The sequence below is a fragment of the Rhinolophus sinicus genome, chromosome 5 (assembly GCF_057876585.1).
Source record: "Rhinolophus sinicus isolate RSI-liver-muscle chromosome 5, RSI-T2T, whole genome shotgun sequence".
NCBI classification, from domain to species: Eukaryota; Metazoa; Chordata; class Mammalia; order Chiroptera; family Rhinolophidae; genus Rhinolophus; species Rhinolophus sinicus.
The window spans coordinates 33,123,451-33,146,821 of NC_142505.1; the positions used below are offsets into that span (position 1 = coordinate 33,123,451).

The window sequence follows — 23,371 nt, forward strand, 5'->3', positions numbered from 1 at the left end:
AGGAGCTGCTGAATTTCCAGCATGGTGAGCTTTTTCCAGACATGCCCTCTCCGTGTCCCATGTTCTCCTTTGTTACTTTGTTCTAAACCCCTAGGAAGGCTGGTGGGTGGTTAGAGACTGTGACGTTGTAGGAAGGAAGAAGACACCCTCAGGGTTCATAATAATTAGAAAACAGCAGCCACAGTGATTATACGAGACACTGTGAGAAGCACTTTCATATATCATCTCACCAAAGCCTCATAAATCTCCCTTTTACAGATGAAGGAAAGTGAGGCTTAGTGACCAGGTTGCCCAGGGTCACACAGCTGAGAGCACCCGCCTGAGCCACCTCGAGGTGAATTAAGATCTGTGTGATTCCAAAGACCTCACTCTTTCTACAGCCTCCAGTTCGTCTGGGGCTCTGTTCAGTGAGACAGGCTGTGGGGACCGCAGGTGGGACACTTAGTGTGTAATTATGAGATCAGTGATTCTTAGTCTTGGCTTCACGCGAGGTTCCTCTGAGGAGTTTTTAAAAATCCCATTGGTTCCAGTGAGAAGCCAGGTTGAGAGCTACTTATTAGATGCACAGAGAATATGCCCTGGGATACAAAGTTAGTGTCATCGCAAAAGCTAACGTTACCTCCTTCCTAAGCTTTGAGAGTGCATCCTTGGTGATCCTGGGACTACTTTGAGCATTTTATTTACAACGTTATTTTCAAATTAGCCTAACAGAGATGGTAACTAAACAAAACCACAGAACACAACAGGTTCAATTGGCTTAGAAAGTTTAGGTGCTGCCATGCGTCCTCGTGTGTGGTGGGGAGTCGTAGTTCTGAACGGAATTAGGAAACCTAGGTTCAGTTTTCACTCGGCCACTCACCACCTATGTGATCTTGATCTTGAAATTTCTTCTTAAACTGGAGGAAGCCAACTAGATTTCGGAACAGCAGAATGGCATGCTGGGGGTGAGGTCTAACCTCTTTCCAGAAAACTGGAAAGCTGTAGATAAAGTTGTTGGTCAAGGGATACCACTGCCTTCACCCACCCATCCCAACCCCCAGGAAGTTGAAGATATGGAGAGCAATCTGAGGCACATTTGGGCTTGGGAGTTAGGATAGCCTGTTTTTTGTAAGGGTTCCTTAAGCAGAAGCATATATATTGTTAGTTCTTCCAAATGAAGATGTAAGATCCAAGCCTACCAGAGCAGTGACATAACAAGAATCTGGTGTGACTCCAGATGACATCAAGGTCCTGTCCGTGAGGGAGCTGGAAGCCAGAAAGACACGTGCCAAGGATTGCTGTACCCGCCTCTGCCCTGTGCAGTCTTCTCATCTCTGACTCAATCAATTAGGACCTTAATCTAACTTGAAGTGGGCATGTGGGGTGGGCCCCAACTCTCTCCCCCTCATGCTTCTAGATTGACAGAGTAGTAGTGAGTGTGAGACTTGAATTGGAAGAAAGGTGATACAGTGGAAAAAAATAATCACTTCTTACACACATGGAGGAGGCTTAGGAGCCAGCCAAGAACCTTGTTGTCTTCTCCAGTTGCTATGTTGAGGCTCTCACTTTCGGAAAAGAACAGTGTTGTTTCTTGCCTACTATCCAGTTTAATTGTATAGCCCGTTTCCCACACTTTCCTTCACAAGCACTTAGGTAGGCACGTGATTTCTCACAGATTTTGTTCCTTGACATTCTGGAGAAGCATCGATGTGCTTGTGTCCTTTAAGGTTGCTTAGCAATGAGACCACAGGAGGCAGGGTGAGCAGCATGGAATTTCACAGGTGGCTCTTGCTTCTCCCCTTTGCGTTTATTTCCACCCTCTGTTTCGGCTCATTTTCTTGTTCTTCTTTCTCTGTAATTGATCGTAATTTTTATGTTACAAGACTCATGTTCGTGCCCGTCCTGTTGTAAACCACCATGGTTCACAACATGCTTTTGGACAGCATGAAAGGCATACATCAGAAACAAATGACGTACGTCAGTTTGGACCCGCACGTCTGTGGTGGGAGCACGGCACCTACTGCATCAGGTGTGTGCCAGTAAAGCTCTGAGCTGGGGACGCAGCTGGAGATTCAGACTCATTCCCCAATGAGTCTGGTACCTAAGAAATCTGGTCAGGCATCTGAGAGTCCTGCCGTGGCGGAGGAGCCCAGAAGGGTGAGCTGGCATCCAGAACATCACGTCACTAAGCCGCATCTCCAGGGGCCCTTTGCCAGGAAGCTTGTTTACTACAATGAGTTGGACAGAACAGAAATATTAAGGTTTGGATATTGGATTCTAGCAGCACATTTGTGAAACAGTGTAGGGTTTGAAAGAAGAGGGGTTTGGGGTTAGACAGACCTGGGTCTGAATCTCAGGCATTAGAGACAAAAGTTCCATGACCAAGAGAGACGGACCACAGCGTGGCATGGTGCTTTCCCTGCCACACCAACATGCACCCACGCCTCACTAGATCCCTGCAACCTCCACCCCCAAATGGAACCTGGCAAGCCCAGCTCCGAGAGGGTTTTAAGGAGCCAAGCAGCCTCCTTAACTATAGCAGGAGCTTGTCAGATCTTACTTTAAATGCCATATAACCATTTTTTATACAGATACAAATTTCTAATTTTGCTTTCTCCTTTACACATTCCTTTGGCATATGTGCTAAGCACATGTTTTTTAAAACCTAGTTATAGTTCAATTTTGATTTTCTTAGTGTAACATGATCAACACATCACATTCTCATGCATAATTCATTATGTAAACCATAAGATCTTTTTCAAGCTCACAGGAGGGAGGGTAAGTGTGAAGATACAGTTTTGTGGGTCATACCAAGTTAGGACCTGCAGGAATTCCATAGCTAGACCTATTTCCATCCAGTTAACTTCCAGTGCACAGATACTCAGCTGAAAGTATCTGACTATCACTTCATGGCATTTGGGAATGGTTGCAGAGAAAAAGAATGTTACAATATCCTCCTTCAAGGCAGTTATTTTTTCTTGACCTCCTAAAGTTTGAAAGTAGGCGTATGTTTAGACACACAGCTACGTCTGGGTTTATGCTGTTAGGAAAACGTCACTTCACATTAACATCTCTGAGATCGGGACGCATCTTACGGTCTCTGTCAGCCAGACAGCACTCGTGACATGGTTATCATTGTCCAGGCCTGGGCGAATGTCGGTTGTAGTTGTCCATCTTATCATCTCTCCATCTGAGGCAAATGCATCAATGGTACTGTGCATATTTAACTGCTGTTTTAAAAGTCTCACAAAGATTCACTGTGCCTCCGCGTTGAAACAGAAAGTTGTTGTGTATGCAGCGGGCACAAAAAAAGCAGAGCAGCAGGAAAGAAATTTGATATTTGTGGAACAAATGTTCATCACTGTAAGAATGGTCTCCATTCCATATTCCGAAGCAACACCCAAGTTCTGAATGGGACTAAAGGAGAGAAGACACTCACAAAGCAGTTGAAAGTGGGTTGTGTTTTGTTGCTGAGATGCTTAGACAAGGATTGGCAGTTACACACCCTGTGAAGTAAGTGAAGGGATATATGAAAAAAGTGTCTAGATAGTCTAAAGGAGCTCTTTCAAAGGAGCTCTTTCAATAAGTATAGAACAAAAATTGAAAATGTAAGAAAACATTGTGTCATAGTAGAATTGGCAGTATTTTCTCTCTCTGACTGGTGTGTAAAGCTATATGGTATGTTGCTTCTTACATTTGATGAAATATGGTACTTAAAATAGATGAGCTAGAATTTCCTTAGATAACTATTATATCTATTGCCCAGTTGTTAGCATGAGGAAATTTATAAAATTCACCCTCAGAGTCATAAGTCTGGCCACAGCGGATGTATATCCTCAGAGGGTTTTGCCATGAACAACAAAGATTTCGTGGCATCCTAGAATGAGGGACCTGTAAAGGGGTCTGGGGGATTCCATGGTCTTGTAAGATGGAGATGGTGAAGCCCAGAATCCAAAAGCCTCCATTCGGTCACTGGACATTTACTTAATCAAATGGACCACGAGAATGTAAAACATGGCTGTGCTTTTCCCAGGGCTCAAAGTGGATACTTTGGGCACAGAGAGGAGTTAGAGGGGAAGGAGAGGAGAAGGCAGATAGGGAGGACATTTCAGAGTGGGCAACTGTTCATTCAGCCTTTAGCAGTGTTTAGTTTCCTCCAGGACACCTTGCACACAATATCCTCTCACCTTTCCCTCCCCCCTCACCCCCATCTTTTTTCTTTGCTTTTGTCTACTCCCCTCCTCTCTTCCCATCCCTCTTCTAGGTGGATGATTCATTGGGATGGGGAAGGGAATGGGGCATGTAGGGGGAAAGTAGCACAAACAGTAGGCCTTGAAAAAAATAATTTAGAAACTTAATTGGAACCTCCCCATCTCAAATCCTGCCACATACCTGATCAGGAATTGGCAAACTATAATCTGCTGCCTCTTTTTGTAAATAAAGTTTTTTATTAAAACACAACCACACCCATTCGTTGACATCTTGTCTGTGTCGACTTTCACACTACAATGGCAGAAATGAGTAACTGTAACCGAGACCATATCCTCAAAGCTTAAAATGCTTACTCTCTAGCCCTTACGAAACAAGGTCGCTGACTCCTGGTCTAGGTAAGTGCTTCTCCAGTATTCTGCAGCATTCTAGTTCTGCAAAATGTTAAATGGGTGTTACCACATAGAAAAGGATTGTTGGGTCAAATAACTTTGGAAACCTGCTTTTTAATCACAGAACCTCTTAGAGCCATTAATAAGTTAACATGCATTATGACTTTCTGAGAGGTAGCTGAAGGATGCAGCATTTTCCCAAGTTTCTTTGGGAACCCTTTCCTTACAGAGCACCTGATGGGTCTAGAGTTCTTCAAGAACACACTTCAGGAAATGACTATCTAACAATATCCAAGATATATTATTAAGTAAGTAAAGCAAGGTGTGCCCAGTACACACTCATCTGTATAAAAAGTAAGAGGGGAAAAGATGTAGTTAAGGATATGCTTGTGAATGTTTCTATTATCTCCTGAAAGGTCCTTAAGGAACTGGTGACACCACTCACCTTCAGGTGAGTTGAAACTGAGAGGGAGATTTTCACTGTATTTATTTTCTGCATTTTGACTTTTGGATCATGCCAATATACTTTATCACCTAAACAATCAATTAATCTGTCAATCAGCATAATTAAATTTTAAAACAAAAATGTAAAATGGTAAACCACTTTGGAAAACAGTTTGGCAGTTTTCAACAAACTCAAATATATGCTTACCATAGGTGCCAGCAGTTTTACTCCTAGGTATTTACCCAAGAGAAATGAAAACATATGTCCATGCAAAGACTTGTAAACAGATATTTGTAGCAGCTTTATTCATAAAAGTCCTAAATGAGAAACAATCCAAATGTTTATCATCTGATGAATTAATTAATATACCAACTGGAGCAGATCCATATAATGGAATACTACTCAGCGATAAAAAAGGAACAAACCACTGATACATGCAGCAAGTGGATAAATTCATAGATATTATGCTGAGTGAAAACCAGACACAAAAGATTCTATCTAAATCCACTTATGTGAAAATCTGGAACAGATGAGGCTGACCAATAGTGATGGAAATCAGATCACTAAAGTGGGTGTTGGGGAGAAAATGTGACTGCAGAGGGATACAGAGGAATTTACTATGGAGAGGGAAATGCTCTGTATCTTGATTATGGTGGTGGCTATACAGTTGTGTACATTAGTCAAAACTCATCAATCTGTACACTTACAATGTGTGGATTTTATTGCATATAAATCATACCACAATGAAGTTCATTTTAAAAAGAAAGAAGATGGGTACTAGATTTATCGGGGTGATAGATGGGAGGGGGTTTTTTGAAGTGAGGGGGAGTATTTTAAGGAGGATTAATAACAATGTGTCTTTTACTGTAATTTTTTTTTTTTTATTTAAACATTCACCGTATTGTTTGATCACACCTCGTAAGTGAGATGTGTGGCCAAGGCCGGGTAGGATGTGACTCAGAGCCTACATGCAGAGTAAGACAGACCTAGGCTTCCAGCTCGGCTCTGCCACTACCAGCTGTGAGATCTCAGGCAAACTACTTAACCTCTGCATTTTTCCTCCTCTTTAAGGTAGCTGTGATAATTATACCTAGGATATTGTGGGTTTAATGAGATCACATTATTGTGTGCCTTTAATGAGGTAACGTAGGAGTTCCATTTACTATTGCTGTGTAACAAACCACCCCAAAACTTAGCAGCTTAAAACAATGACACCATTTATTTTATGCACAAACCTGCATTCTGGACAGGACTTAATGAGGACAGCTTGTCTCTGCTTCACTTGGTGTCAGCGGGGTTGAAATTACCTGAAGGTTTCTTCACTCACAGTGAGAGGCTTGAAGGGCTGGGGCTCCTTGGGCATCTCCATCTCTGTGTGACCCATGCAGTACAGCAGCTTCAGGGCAGCCAGACTTATTACATGTCACCTTTTATGAACTCATAGTGGACCTTAGAACTCATAGTGTCACTTCTACCATAGTCACAGGCCTGCCCAGATACAAGGGGAGGGAACATAGACTCCATCTCTCAATAAATGTCAACATCACAGTTCTTCCTACAACCTGCGGGGTGAGATATTTTGGTGCAGTCCTGTTTGGAAAATGTAATCTGGCATAGTAGTAAAATACTTAACATGGTACCTGGAACGTAGTAGGACCATTACTGCCGTAACCACCAGTTACTGCTATCACTTCCATGATTATTATTACTATTAGGATTCCCATGATTAGCATTATTGCCAGTAAACCTGATGCAGCTGTCACTGCCTATGTTGTGATGCTTGCCCTTCCCTTGGTGGGTGAGAGCCACAGACACAGTGCTACTTCCAGGAAATGGTTTCATGGAAACCTTGCTGCTGACCCCAGACTTCTGCAGCATAATTCACAATGAGTGAAGGTGATGTGGTCATCTTGAGCGGAGGTGGCTGTGCATACACAGGCTGTAAATAAAATGAAACCTGGGCATGGGGGACAGAGAGCAAAGACGGGCTTCTATACAAAGGGGAGTGTGTTGGGCACTCCAGCCTCCTGCACAGTGATGATGACCCAGGGAGCCCTTCTTCCCAGCTGTCCCCTCCCACTTCCCCTGAGAAAGAAATGGGACCTGAGCTTGCTAAGTCCTTTGTCCTACCTGACAATGCATGGACTTCTCTGGACTCCTGACCAAAGGTAGAATTGGACTTCATCAGTTGAAAGGCACCCGTGTGGCAAGAGCCCCAAAGAAAATAGACCATAAATCCAAAGTGCAGACTCATAGAGTTGGTATAGAATCTTTTCCCAATGGAAGAGGCTCTCTATAGCCACCCCTAACCCTGCACTGGCTTATGATGTTCGCAGGAAGCCGCTCCATTTCAAAGCTGACCCACTTGTGCCTGACGGGCTCCTGAGCTGGGCAGCTCCTCTCTTGCACTCTGTTTCTGAACCTGGGGTGCCCAGCCGTTTCCATAGCCACCTGGAGTTGAGCACAACACAGAGAATAACACACCTGTTTTGAAAATACAGATTATTTTCACCAGGGGCAGACATTTGAGATTCCATTTGTTCTTGGCTCACTTGGAGATGAAAAAGGTGCAGAGGACAAGGAACCCAGCTAGGCTGGAAGGCGTTGTTTCCAGAAAAAGCTGCATCTGAAATCAGCCAAGCAGAGTGAGATGGAACGTTGCTGTGGCCACCTGACTCTTTTTATTTCAAACTTACTAAATGTCTGGACCTTCCTGTGTGGCTCCCCTGCCTGCCTCTTCTCCATAACTACCCTGTGGACAGCATGGTTTTCTGTAGCAAAACCAGTTCCTGAGTCCTCTGCACTCTTAGGCGACTAGCTTTCAACCTTTGGTGAGACTGGAATCACCTGGAGGTTTCTTGTTTAAAAATACAGGTTCTCTATCTTGTCCCCTGAACTTCTGACTCAGTAGGTCTGGAATGGAGACCCAGGGGTCTCAATTTTGAACCAGTTCCCAGGTGCTGCCAGGCAGCTGGTGGGCCGCACTTCTGGCAATACCTGTACCTCTGTTAAAGTATTTATATTCTGTTTTTCACTATTATTTTCTAGCAAAGACTTAAATTAGCACTGTCCAATGGAAATATATGAACCACATATACACTTTTCAATTGTATAGCAGCCATGTTAATAGAAAGATGAAATCAATTTCAATAATACATTTTATTTAACCAAATATATCCAAAATATTATCATTTCAATATGTAATCAATACAAAAATTATTAATGGGAGAGTCTACTTTTTTGTATTAAGTCTCCAAAATTATGTCTGTATTTTATACTTACAGGCCATTTCCGTTTGAACCAGCCGCATGTGGAGTACAGCAGCTTCACGTAGTCAGTGGCTGCCATATTGGACAGTGCAGACTTACGTAACACCGTGTACTCAACAGTGTTAGAAACCCTGTGTATAGTGACTCATTTAATCCTCACAATAATCTTAGGTAGTTTAGGTAGTTTAGGTGGGTAGATTATTAATCTCATTTTACAGTGGAGGGAACTAAGGCACAGAGAGCTTCAGTAACTTGCCCAGCTAGAAAGCAGGGAAAAGGGATTTGAACTTGAGCTAGAAAGCAGGGAAAAGGGGTTTGAACCTTGGCAGTCTGGCCACATTACCACAGGGCTCTCTGCTCAACCACAACTCCCTGAACAGGAGGGAGGAAACAGTATTACTTTGTGGGTCCCCATAGCATAGACGATGCTTGGCTCAGATAACACACCCAGCAAATGTGCGCTGAATGAATTAAATGAGTGAGAGAGGGGAACGATTTGTCAAACGTTTAGCCAACAGGATTCAGTGCCTTCAACCATCGCTGTATATGACTGGGTGAGAGGGAATATTTTAAACTTAAATTTGAAATTGCTTTTTCAAGGAGCTTCCAGGCGAACGGAAAGATGGGAGAAAATACACAATGACAAAAAAGGAGTCTTACGTACTATCATTTAGTGTGGCATTCATGATTAGGGTGACTGGAACCAGGACGGGGTACCCCATGGGAGGCGACCCAGAAGCAGTGAATCCTTGAAAGAGTGTTAAATGAGATGGAAGAAATATGGTAGAGTAAAATACTTGCAAGCATTATAGATGTTTAATAAATGTGTGTTCTTATTCTGAACCTTAGCACACTGTAAAGTGTGCCAGAGTTTCCCACCCATGGATAAACTTATCTTTTCAGAATTTGCTAGAACTTTCTCTGCCAATGTACATTTTGTTACCTGTGGTGGGGAATGAGGTAATAGCAGCCATTTCCATGGCGGAGATCATGATGCCAGTTACCAGGGAAACGCAATGCCACACTCAGCCCTCAATAAAGATTTACTGAATATGTGAGTGAAGAAATGAGTAAGTGGTGGAATGGTAGTAAGAGCACTCACGTTTCTTCTCTTCCAGGAAGCCTTCCTAGGTTCCTCCAGCTTTCATGGGTTCCCTGTCCAGTTGTTTCTGTAGGCAGAAAGAACAGGACTGTGGGGAGGTGGGGGGAGGAAGGGGAGGAGAAAGTGTGAAAAACAAAGGAATAAATAGATGGGATCGTTCTTAAGAAAAGGTGAAGCTACAGCTAATCATAATAGATTATAATGCTATTTGCATTGAGGGCAGGGAAAAATCTCCACCCCCTGTGTCACCATGACAGTTCTGACAAGGGCCAAGTAAAAACAAAGGGAACCCCACCTCCCACGGGAAGGCGTGGTCAGCGGGGACCCAGCCTGGCAATGCCTGCGACACCACCCCTGACTATTTCACATCCTCATTCGAATAAAATCCTAAGCTTCCTCATCCTTCTGTGCAGTTGCCCTTTATCCTGGCCTGCCATGCCCATTGTTTGGGGAGTGTACTCTTTTTCTTTTTTATTTTTTTTAATTAGTTTCAGGTGTATAAAACACTGTACTAGACATTTATCATTTATATCCCTCACACTGTGTCAAGCCCCCTCCCCCCTTCCATTATCCCTCTGACATCACACTGAGCCATTGCATTTCCACTGTCTCTATTCCTAATGCTGTACTCCGCTTCTTATAAATATATATATAAATATATAAACTTATATAAATATATAAACTTGTAGTTGACATTCATTATTGTTCAGCTTCAGGTGTACAGTGCAGTGATCAGGCATCTACATCATCCCTGAGGTGGTCTCCCTAACGAGACAAGTGTCCATCAGATACCCTACAGAATCTTTACAACATTGTTGATTACATTCCCCAAATTGATTTTTGTAACCCCGTGGCAATATTGTGGTTACCGATTGTGCTTTCTAATCCCCTCACCTTCCCCCTTATCCCCACCCCCCACCCCCATTTAACAACCCTCAGTTTTTCCTCTATGTCTCTGAGACTGTTTCTGTTTAGTTCATTCACTTATTCTTTTCTTTAGATTCAACATATAAGTGACATCATGTGGTATTTGTCTTCCTCTGTCTGACTTATTTCACTTAGCATAATGTTCTCTAGGTCCATCCATATTGTTGCAAATGGCAAGATTTCATTGTTCTTTATGGCTGTGTAATACTCCATTGTATAAATGTACCACAGTTTCTTAATCCAGTCGTCTACCAATGGCCATTTCAGTTATTTCCATGTCTTGGCTATTGTGTATAGTGCTGCAATAAACATTGGGGTGCATAAATTTTTTTGAATTAGAGTTTTGGATTTCTCCGGATAGATACCTAGTAGTGGGATTGCTGGGTTATAAGGTAGTTCCATTTTCAGTTTTTTGAGGTAACTCCATACTGTTTTCCATAGTGGCTGCACCAATCTGCCATCCTACCAACAGTCCATGAGGGTTCCCTTTTCTCCACAACCTCTCCATCACTTGTTGTTTGTTGACTTATTGATGATAGCCATTTTGACTGGGGGGAGATGGTATCTCATTGTGGTTTTTGTTTGCATTTCTCTAATGATTAGTGAGTTTGAGCATTTTTTCATATGTCTGTTTGCCATCTGTATTTCCTCTTTAGAAAAATGTCTCTTCATGTCCTCTGCCCACTTTTTAATTGGGTTGTTTGTTTTTTTGGAGCTGAGTTGAGTGAGTTTTTTATAAATTTGTGATATTAACCCCTTATCAGATATATCATTGACAAATATATTTTCCCATTCAGTAGGATCCCTTTTTGTTTTATTGATGGTTTCCTTTGCTGTGAAAAAACCTTTTAGTTTGATGTAATCTCACATGTTTATTTTTTCTCTTACTTCCCTTGCCCGAGGGGATATATCAGTAAAAATCTTACTCCGGGTAATGTCTGTAAAGTTTCTTCCAATATTTTCTTCTAGGAATTTTATGGTTTCAGATCTTACATTTAAGAGTTTAATCCATTTTGAATTTGTTCTCTTATATGGGGTAAGGAGGTGGTCCAGCTTCATTTTTTTGCATGTGTCTGTCCAGGTTTCCCAGCACCATTTATTGAATAGACTGTCTTTACCCCACCATAAATTCTTGCTTCCATTGTCGTAGATTAAATGACCATATAGGCATGAATTTATTTCTGGGCTCTCTATTCTGTTCCATTGATCTATGTGTCTGTTTTTATGCCAGTACCATGCTGTTTTGATTTCTTTTTCTTTACACTAATAAATCTACTGCTTGCTTGGCTTGTTCGTGTGGCTTTTTCGTATGTCCTGGAATGCCTTCCTGCAACCATACAAGAACCCTCCGAACTCCCATTCTCTGGTAACAAAGTGGCTGCACATAAAATCTGACCCATCCGACATAGTCCTGAATTACAGACCACTTTCCATTGTTCTCTCCTTGTTCTTCATGTTTGTTCTCATCTCCTCAGCTTGACATGGACAAGTTTTATTAGTGTTCCTCCAGAAAGCTACCTCCAATTCCATCTTGAATCATTCAGATACCTAAATCCATAGATTTATACCCCAAAAGAGAATAATAAAGAGGTGAAGGGTGGGTACCATTATAATTATATAGGACATGAATTAAGATTTGTTATTTTCTACCTCTTAGAGTTTTGTGAAGATTAAGTAAGATGATATATAAAAATTACTTAGTTGAGTGCCTGGCACATAGTAGGTGCTCAATACAAGGAAATTTAGAATTAGTGAAAGTATCAGTCCTGGAGAGAAGGAGGGACTAGGGGAGACGAAAGTTTTAATTCCAAGCACACACAGCCTAGAGGGCTGCATTTCAGAATTCAATTGTGAAATCTAACTCATGCCCAACACCTAAATTATACCTTGGAGTATGAGCATCCTGCCTTGAAATGGGAAATTAAGCAATTTCACAAGGCTGTACAGCTGTGTTGCCTGAGCCGTTTTGTCCCAGGCAAACTGGAACAGGCAGTGAACCTTTGGCAACTGAGGAGAGCAGTGCCAGACAGCCTGCATCCAGCCGCCTGGAATGGGCAAGAATACCAAGCAGCCTTGCAAGATGCCCAGGGAGAAGCTGCAGGGGCTCAGGAGCAGGCGAGTGGCTGTGCCAGAGAGCAGACGGCCATCTCTGACGTCAGCCCCTCCACCTCGGCCTCTGTGCTGCCCACCCCCCTCCTCTCAGACACTGCCACTGTCCCTTCTGGCCACCTCCTCTCTCCTTGGGCAAGCTCTTTTATGAAGCTCTTGCTTCAGATTGTCAGCCAGCCCCAGAGGGTGTCAGGTGAAAAGCCCCAATGCTCTTTTTAGGTAAGTGACTCTCAGGCATGATCAGGCCAGGACCTTGTATCTTTTTCTTCTCCATCTGCCTTTTGAGAATTTGAAGCTAAGGGTAGACAGATGCTGGTGTGCTCAGGTCAGGTACCTCAGCCTCTCTGGGCAGGTCCCAGCACTCTCTAGGGGTTCCTCGGGAGTCCCACAGATCCTGTTATGCTCGCTGAGGAGCCCACTGGACCAGACCCCTTGGAGTATGAGCATCCTGCCTTTGAGAAATTAAGCAATTTCACAAGGCTGTACAGCTGTGTTGCCTGAGCCGTTTTGTCCCAGGCAAACTGGAACCGGCAGTGAACCTTTGACAGCTGTGGGTCTGTGGGCTCTGGGGGAGTCATTTTTATTGGGTTTATAGGAGACATCATGGGCTTCTCTAGGGCATGCCGAGGCCCTTCATGGGGATGTGCTGTCTGCTGTCTTCCAACGGTACATCTGGTTGTCCTACTTCCTTACGACGTGCATCAGAACCTCCCGAGGGCATACACCTTGCACCAGGAAGCCAAGGAAGCATCTCTGTAAAACCCAAATCTTGGCAGATACTCTTACACAATCCTTTAGAAGCTTGGGAAGAAACGAAGGCCAGTCTGCTTATATGCTAGAAATGGGAATGGAACCTGCAGTGGTGGGTGCAATTGTGGAAGAGGGTCTTGGGAGGGATATGCACGGAGTGGGTTCCATCTCAGCCTTCTCCTGCCTCATTTGTCCTGTGAGAGGTATGTTCGTTTGAACCAGTTGATCACTGACAAGCAACGTAAAAATGAGAAATATACACACATGCATATGCACGCATGCACACACACACTCACACACACACACACACACACACACACACACACACACTCCCGTACTGTCACATCACAGGACTCACTGCTTTCTTTTATTGTGTGCGACAGAGCCCGGAAAGCAGTTTCCAGGCTCTCGACCTCACATGGAAAGGTGTTGGCTCAGGAAGTAGATGGTCATCAGCTGTGACTAGTTGGCCATTGGCTGTAACCAATTGGCCATTAGCCTCTAATATAACTTACCGTGGTTATGCTAGGGAGTTGGTTGGTTGGCAGAGAAGCGGACGGTGGATTGTGGTTAGCAAGTGGGGTTAGCAAGCGAAGATGGCGGATTGTGGATCATGTGGATCCTACTTCCTGTGTCTCGCCCGGCCACCAGCGAGACTGTGGTGCAGGAAGACCCCTCATTGGGGTACTGGCGGATGTTTGCTTTTGTGTCTCAACCAGCTGCCGTTCAAGAATATAGTGGTATGAACCCCCTATCCATGGCTCCGTTGGTGTCCCTTTTTGGCGTCACCATATCCTGTGTTCTTGTGCGGGGAGCGGGACCAGAGACCCTGCATTACATATTGACATTGTCTTCAAAGAAATAAACATCTATAATTTTGTAGTAAGCATTCAGCTGCAAATAACTTAAATGTATGGAATTATTTAAGTATTCTTTCATGCTCACATTTTTTTCAGAAAACATCATGCTCCTAGTGTGAGTCAGACAGTGAACTAAGTTCTGGGGATCTGGATGCTCAGGAAGCCCACAGCCCCAGGGGAGTGACCTAAATGTAATAGAAACTAAAACCATAGTTACCCCATGTTGAATGCCTGGCACTGTGCAAGGCCTGTATGCCTCTTAGTCTCCTAGCACCCTAAAGCCAGGAGTTATTATCCTTATTGTACAGCTGTGGAAGACAAAATTTAACTAATATACCTGAGGACCCACAACTAGAAAGTTACAGAGCCCACTGACCCCTGCCTTCCAACCAAGCCCTTGACTGAAGGGTTCTGTGGGGAGATGGGCCGCAATGTGGATGGGAATAGTGCCTTGGGTGCACTGCACAGGGAGCCCAGTTTCTGTCCAGAGAGGTGAGGGACCTTGACCTTCTCAAGACAAGTGATAGTTCAGGTTGGGTTTTAGAAATCAGTACGCCATCACCTAGCAGGAAAGGGGGATGGGCAGAAATTTTGAATGAGGATGGTTGGGTCCATGCCCAACACCTTATATGGCTTCCCTGTGTAAATGACAGGGCAGTCTAGCCATGAGGTAAGGATAAGCTTTGATTTTCAAGCCGCCCGCTTCCTTGATCAAGAAATTTGTAACTGTTTATATTATCACATGGGTGGCATTTACCCTAACCCCTCAGTTGGAATTTGAACAGTTTAAAAAACCATGTGTTCAGGCTGTCAGTCTCCCTGACCATTTCACCTCCGAACTCCACACTTTGACTCTGCGAATATTAAAAAGATGAGACTCAGAGGAAATAGGTAGACACAGCAATAGTCATAGAAATTTTTTTCCCTGCCTCTTTCTCTAAGTAGGATCCAGAACATATCTGTGACCGCATGATCTCACACAGGGTGCCCGGAAAGTGGCCTGCAAATCTCCCTTCAGCTAAATCCCCTTCGGAACCTGCCTCTGGGTGGTCCTCACGTGGTCCCTGTCATCTCACCTCTGGGGAGCAAGTGTTTTTGAACCTTGGAATAGCTTTCTGCTTACAGAAAATTTGCAAAGGTATAACAGAGTTATATGTCCTGCACCTCGTTTCCTCTGTTACTAACATCTTACATTTCTGTGGCCCATTTGTCATGATTAATGAACCAATATTGATACATTATTAACCGAATAACTTTATTCAGGTTGTCTTCCTTTTTCCCTAATGCCCTTTTTCTGTTCCAGGATCACAACCAAGATACCACATTGCGTTTAATTGCCGTGTCTCCTTAGTCACCTTTTGGCTGTGACAATTTCTCAGACTTTCCTTGTGTTTGATGACCTTGACAACTATGAGGAGTGTTGGTCAGATATTTCCTAGAATGTCCCTCAGTTGGGTTTTTTAAGTGTCTTTCTTATGATTAGACTGGTATTATAAGTAAAGTTCTGTTTTCATATCAAGGGTACATGCCATCACCATGATTTTATCACTGTTGAGGTTAACCTTGGCCACCTGGCTGAGACAGTGTTTGTCAGGTTTTGTACCGTAAGGCATGGACCATTTTTATACAAGCCTTTTCCTTTTAATTGGGGGAGTACAGGGCAGTCTGGACTAGTGCATTTGTGTTCTTTCCCATGATGTCAGCGAGATGTTCCCTGAATATTAAGGATCCTGTTATTTTATTAGAAACTGAGTTGACCTTTTCATCCATCTAATCCGACTCTCATTTTTATTTGTTTGGGAAAAATCTTCAAGAGAACATCTTTGTGTGTGAGTTTGTGCCCGTGTCATAACTGATTTTCTTCCCTTCTAAACTGGCAGCTCCGTGAAGGAAATGGTCATGTCTTCAGTATGTAGGCACCATATACTATACGGACAGTGCCAAAAAAATGTATACACAGGTTAAGAAAGGAAAAACTAGTAAGATTGTAATACTTGATATATACCGATAACAAAAGATGAATACAAGTCACGTTTGACTTCTGTAATTACAAGAGGTGCTCAGAGTGGTTACCATCAGCGTCTAGACACTGTGAACTACTGCCTGAGCAACGTTGACCAAAGTGTCCACTTGTATACATTTTTTGGCACCCCCAGTATACGTATAGTGTACGTATATACATATGGAGGTCATATCTTCCATATGCGGGCACCATATACCAGCCTCCAGCCTATTCCCTGTATCCTCCCAGCCCACGAAGTGCGTGTACGCCAGGAAGCTTCGTGGCACTTCTAATATGCATTGGTTCCTTTCTTCCTCTGCGGGAATTTGAAGACCAGAGAAATCACGATGCTGTAGAAAGAGCTCCGAATTGAGATGTTTCCCTTTCCTTGAGTCTGGGTAGGAGAGGGGGACAGTAAAGGGATCAAAATCAAAATCAGCCTGTTGAGCTCCAGCACTAAGAAAGCCTGGTGTTGAAATCCAGAATGGTCACTGAAAGAGCTTTCATTTCACTTCTACGTAGATGGTATTCCAGTTACTGTTGCTGCTTAACAAACCACCCCCAAACTTAGTGGCCTAGAACAGTAATAATCATTATCTCATAAATCTGTAGTTTGGGCAGCGGTCACTTGTCTCTGCTCCACTGAGTCTCAGCTGGGGTAGCTTGACTGGGGCTGAAACGTTCATTTTCATGGTCGCTCACGCTCACGGCGGGCGAGTTGGTGCTGGCTGTCGTCTGGAAGTTCCAGGAGGACTGAAGGCCCGGGACCTCGGTTCCTTTCTACATGGGCCCCTCCACAGGCTGCTCAGCCTTCCCCACAGCTCGGTGCTGGCTTCTGAGAGCAAGCACCCAAAAGTAAGAACTAGGAAGAGGCTGTACCGCCTTCAGACCTGGCCTCAGAGTCACACAGCATCACTTCAGCCATGGTCATAAACCCACCCAGCCACAGGGAGGGAACATAGAGCTCACTTTTCATTAGGAGTTTCATTTTTGAATTGTGGTCATCACGCTGTCACAATTGTTATGTCCTTGCCTGTCCTCACAAAGCATTCCTCTGCTCAGGTAGCACATTTTCTTGGATCAAAAATCTCTCAGTCCCCAGGGTCTCAAGCAGCCAGGGTCAGAAACTCAGGTTTAAGTCCTGGTACAGCTAAATGGTACCTATTTTGACCATAGACAAATGACTTACCCATATGTGAACATGGATATGATGGGAAGCCTTGGGCTTTAAATTCGTCATTCTTTCCTGTTTCCTGCTCCTAGAAGATCTATGGTGTGTGTGTGTGTGTGTGTGTGTGTGTGTGTTCACATGTACATGTGTTTTTGTTAGGAGGCTGTGATCTGTCAGCCTCCCAGAGCTGCAACACAAGGTAAATGCATGCTGGCTGGAGGCCATGAGTGTGTCGGGGGCAGCCAGGCCCCACCTCGCATGCATTGCTTACTTGCAGTGATTTAGAGAGATTATACTCTGGGAAATAATTCCCAGTGGAACCATGAACCTCATCAGTTCGACTGTTGAATCAGTAATTTCCAGACATTTCCGGAAACTACCAGGTGATAGCCTCAGGTAGCTGTAAGCACCAAGCAGAACTCTCTGTCCCTTAGCCCTGTGATCAGAGCTGTGTCCCAGGCCTTGATGGAGGGAATATTTGGAATGTGGCAGAGAGCAGCCGTAAAGATTTGCACCCCAGACTCCTTGGTTTCATAAAGAAGCCAAGATCACAGGCATGAGTACCCCTTAAGAGCGGTTGCCCAGCTCACTGTGAAGTCAGTGACGTATATGCATTTCTCAGTCAGGGAAACCATGCTCCAAGTAATGAGTTTGTGTTTGATCTTTAAAATACTGAAGTTCTGAGGATGGAACACACTAGACTGCTGGGGCCACAGCGACAGGAAGAGAGCACAGTGAGTTTGGAGCGTCAGTGGGATTGGAGGGGCAGGGAGCTGGTCTGGGTCCCGCCTGGCCCTAACCCTGGTGTATAGCTGGTGTGGGACAAGTCATTCCACGTTGTTTGGCCTCAGCCTTCTCATCCATAAAATGAAGGAGTTAGATACCAGAGAGTCCCCTCCGATTAAAAGATAATAATCTTGAAATTAGAAAAGCCTGTTTCTGGCAAAACTGTATGTTATTGCTCATGTAGAAAACAGATTTCCTGATGGTCAGACTTGGTATGCTGTGGATACTCTTTTCTTTTGTTATTGAAACCTCAGATGCAGAAGCTAAATTTCCAAGTGTTGCAGTTATCTGTTGCGAAACAAACCACCCCAACAGTGGCTTGAAACAACAGTTATTTTGTTCATGAATGTTGGTATTGACCAGGCTCAGCTAGTTGGCTCTCACTTGGGGTCTCTTGTGTGGTTGCGAACCAATAGTGGTTGGGTTGGGGTCATCTCCTAGGCTTCTCCACTCTCATGTCTGACGCCTGGCTGGGACTGGAACAGCTGGGGCTCCTCAGGCTTTCCTCCCATTCTCCGCATGTTCCCTCCACACCCTCTCAACTCCAGGGAGCTGGAGTTCTTACATGTGGCTATTGGCCCCCCAAGAGAAACCTGTGGAAGCTGCGAAACCTTTCCTACCCTGGCCTTGGAAATCACATGTTGTCACTTCTGCTTCATTTCGTTCATTGAGGAGTTCACAAAGGCACACCTAGTTTCAGCGGGAGGGGAACCAGACTCCACCTCTTGGTGGGAGGAGTGTCAGAGAACTTGCGCATGTGATTTTTCAATCACCACACCAAGCATCCGGAATAGCTGAGCTGCCCTCCTGCTTAGTGACGGGATGGCTTAGAAGATTTCTCAGACTCCTGTGACTCTGTCACCAGGGTCAGAGGCAGTGGAGAAGATATCTGGCAGCAGGAACCTAGTTTAATGGGGAGGGAAGCTCTACTTAGAAGAGGAAGATATTTTAAATTACAAGGAAAATGAGATAGAACTCTCTATATATATATGTGTAAGGGAAAGTATACCCATGTAACACATATGTCTTGTCCATGTGTATAAGCAATTTTAAGAGAAAAATTTTACCATTAATTTAATTAAGCGATGGTGTGCATGAGATGCCAGATCGGGGAAGGGGCGAGCATGAACGCAGCGGTTTCCAGTCCTTATATTGTACTACTAGAAGTTCTTTCCCCCAGTCACTTGCAAAATAAAGCTAATTGGCTGGATTGTTAAAAAACAAAACAAAACTCCAAACGTGCCATAGAGAGCTCTGAAACGTAGATAGGAGAAAACAGGTAAGACGGAAGAAAAGTCAAAAGACCAATAATAGAAAACCAATCCCCAAAAGATTGTATATCATTGCTTTGGATTGCACAGAGCAGCGTGCGGGGTAGGCAGTGAGGGAAAGTGGCTGAGAGTACAGACTCTGGAGCCATGCAGCTCACCATCCCCTAGCTGTGTGACAGCAGGCAGGTTCCTGTACCTCTCTGTGCTTTTCCTCAACTGCAACAGGGAGCTAATGGTAGTACCTGCCTCGTCAGGGTGTAATGAGGATTGCTTCAAGACAGGCTTAGCCCTGGGAGTGGCACATGGGACGCAGGAAGCACTCAGTATGGATTAGCCGTTTCTCTGCACCGATTCCCTCCTTGCCTTTGCCAGGTGCAGATATCATGCCCAATATGGACTGTGTGCAGCCAGCCAAATAAACAGAAGGAGGTCCTTTTCTTCCCCTGGGTCCTGGGAACATGTATGCATTGGAATTCTAGGTAGGAGGAGGCCTTCGTGGACACCTGGGCGCCCATCAATCTTTAGGTTTCCACCCCACTCACACGCTTGTCCTTATTCCAACATGCTTTAAAAATCAGTTTCACGTTTAAAGCACATCAAGCTACATTTTAGTTTTAGTCTCCCTTGTATATTTGGAATTAGAACCTCCAGAGGCCGTTATGCAAATCAATGCAAATGACATGCAAAGAAGCAGTAGCCCCAGATTGTGGGGAGCGATTGAACAGGCCAGCATAAAAGGCCTTGAATGAAAATTTGCATCTGTTAGGGGATTGAAGGCCTTGCACAGCTATTGTGACAGTGTTCTGCCCTTTGCATTCAGTTGTTAACCTTTTGTACCCAGGAGGAGAGGTAAACTCTTGTCTGATTTCCATAATGAAGGTGACAGTAGAGGTTAAGGTTGTTTGGGCAATGCAGTATTATAGCATTTTTATGAAGCAAATGAAAAGTTGCTTTGAAATAATAGCTGTGATTCAGGCTGTGTCCCCAACCAGCTGTGTATTCTTGGACAAGTCACTTCACTCCTTCCGTAGCTCCCTCTGGGAAATGAGGGGATTGGATTAAGTTACCCTAGGGCCCCTCTCACAGTAACAGCTCAGTGTCTTCCCTTAGGTGAAAACCCTCTGCAGCCCAGATGGCAGTATCCATTCCTTGTACCAAAGGTTTACTCTGAAGTCAAAAGAAGAAATGGCTCAGAGGCAACTTAACAGTCCTCCTAGAGAGAAAAATAACTCTAGGGATGCAAAGGCAAACATATTTACTTACCGCAAGACAAGTTCCAGTCAGACACTTTCCAGCTGGGAGGATTTTAGCCCCTGAAATGCTCCTGGTGGGAAAGTCAAAGGAATGTCTTTCCCTGAGTGTTGTAAAGACCAGGATGCGTTAACCCCTCTGCCTCCGCTCCCACCCCAGGCCTGTCACGGGGGTCCATTGGGATCTCTCTGAAAACTGTGCACTGCCCTTGGTGCCTCTGACCTCTAATGACACCCAGCACGCCTGGTGCTCCACCTCAGGAGTCCTCTGGGCCCTTAATTTTAACGCCAGCTGTTGCGGCAGCCACCAGTGGGTGCAGGTGTACCCAGAAAGCCCCTCTCTGACTCAGCCACATGGGCCTCATGCAGGGGTGAGGGGGTGCAGTGGAACAAGCACCCATGGCCCGTGGAGGGAGCTGCTGGGGAAGGAAGTGCTCCTCTCACGCTCACAATTTGAGGTGCAATCTACTCAAGCTCCTCAGAGCTTCCCAGCGAATTTGAGTTGCCCACCCTGGTCAGCTCATAATTTGCCCTTGAATTGATGTTCCCTGTTTCACTCATTTCAGACCCCATGGCTGTCCCCTGAAATCACTTCCCAAAATAAACTACCCGCACACAAGCCCCGGTCTCCACCTCTCCTTTTTCAGGGAGTCTCTAACATAAGACACTTAATTCGAGCTGCCGTAACACAGGACTATAGACTGGGGCGCTTAAACCACAGAAACCTGGTTCTCACCATGCTGGAGGCTAGCACTCCAAGATCAAGGTGCTGACTGCGTTGGTGTCTGATGAGACCTCTCTTCCTGACTTGCCAGCGGCCCCCTCTCACCATGTCCTCACGGCCTTTCCTCTGCATCAGTATTCCTGATGTTTCTCTGTGTGACCTAATCACTCACCTCTTCTTCTAAGGACACCAGGCAGATGGGATTAGGACCCACCCTCATGGTTTCCTCCTACCTTAACTTTTTTAAAGGCCCATCTCAAATGCAGTCACATTCTGAGGCGCTGGGGGTTAGGGCTTCCACATAGGGATTTGGAGGGAACACAGTGCAGTTCATAACACTTATATTGAACCAAGGCACTCAGGAGCCAAGCCGAGGCTTCTCAGGGAGTGCCCCTCAAAACACCAGAGGTCTCCATAGCAGTGCTAAGAGTAGATTGTCCCTGTGATATTAAACTGCAAAGGAGGCGCCGAATAACCTTGAACTGGTCAGAGCATAGCAGCACATTGTTTCTTCTGTGGCTGCAACTCCCGTCCTCTTCTTCCTCCTTCTGTGTCCCTGGAGACGGTTGACCAGGAAAAGCATGTATTTCGAATACAGCCCTGTTTTCATATACTTCTGCTACTGGAGGACTTGGGACCTGTTACTTCCTCTCCCTGAGCCTCAATTTTTTCCCCAGTGAGTGGTTGTGAGGACTGAACCAAGCACGAACGACTACGCAGGAAGAGGTGCCCAGTAAACAGTGCTTAGGATCCTCGTGAAGTGGACCAGACCACGAATGAAAGTTTAGAAAAAGCAGGTTGCTTAGCGCAAATTGTTGGTCCTAGAGATAATGGGTGCTACGGTCTCTGTAGGGTCTCCCATCCCTCAGCCTCCCCCCACCCACTCATTTTAAAGTGCCAGGTGAGAGAGACAGTGGTCCACTCCAAGACCCCACTCCACACCTAAGTCAGAGGTGGCCCCACGAGAGATCCTGGGCCTTGTTTCAAAGGCATGCCAGGAGATGACTTCACCTCTCCACTTCCTGGAAGCTCACCGAATGCCTGACTTCCCTGCAGCAGCTCTGCTGACCATCCGAAACTCCCGGGAATCAGCACCAGGGCCCGAGCTTTGGCCATCCGTCCTGCTGGAGTGTGGTGGGGGAGGGAGGCTCCGAGAGAGTGACCAGAGAGAGACAGATCTCTGCGCTGCCATGGCCAGCCAGCTAGCAGGGCTGAGGGACGGGCATGAGATGGCCGAGAGGGGGCTGGTGTGAACGAGCAGGATTTCACACGTCAGAATCAGGCCTGACAGTCTGTCAGGCTGCTCTGCAGCTATACAGACCAGCCCTTTCCAGGCCCGGTGTGGTACAGGGGTGGCCAGGCTTCCAGTCTATAATCTGAATAGATCCTATGACTCACATTTATGTCAGGTATTATTTTTACAGATAGGCACATACTGTTGGGATTAATAAAATACACATGTATTTGGAAGTGTTTTTAAATTTGTAAGCTTTTGTCCTTATGCCTTTTCTCTATGAACTAAAAGCACACACTCTGACTATTATGCAAAATCCATGACTTTCTTCTACTACTCACAAGGGCTCCTCCTCCTCAAAAAGTCTGGACATCACCAGTGATGTCCCACAGAGAGTTCAGCCACGTGAGCACCATAGGAAAAGCAGTTAACACGACAACCGTAAAACCAACTGGCCTTTATGGAACACGTCCTCCCTTCCAGGCTCTATGCTAAGTGTTTTACGGGCACCTGATCTGGTCACCCCCCTGTGGACCCCTGTTCCCTTCTGCCTGTCATTCTCCAATGATATGGAAGCGTCTCTGCCTTGTTTTGGGATCGTATGTGGATTTGTGTAAGCCCATCCAGGGCCAGAGACTGCCCTGTTCATTTTTTGTGTCCTCCAAGGTCGAAGAGAGGGTAGACCCTCCTTAATTGCTTGTTGAGGGGGCCTGAATGAACAGAGGTCTGTGTGTACTATTGTCTGGTTCATAAATGGAAGCCTGAGAAAAGGCATGGCATTGGGTCAGCTCCACCCACCTACGCCTTCCTCATTTGACTCAGGGTGGCTCACAGAGCTGCCACCTTCCCTGTGGTCAAGCTGGCCTTGATCACTGCCTGGCTGCAGATGGC

General features: G+C 45.0%; 1 protein-coding gene across 9 annotated transcripts in view; it reads left to right on the plus strand.

The window, feature by feature from the left end:
• The window catches only part of TMEM108 (transmembrane protein 108), a 260,972-nt gene that overhangs the window by 221,308 nt on the left and 16,293 nt on the right, over positions 1-23,371 (plus strand). The window lies entirely within an intron of this gene.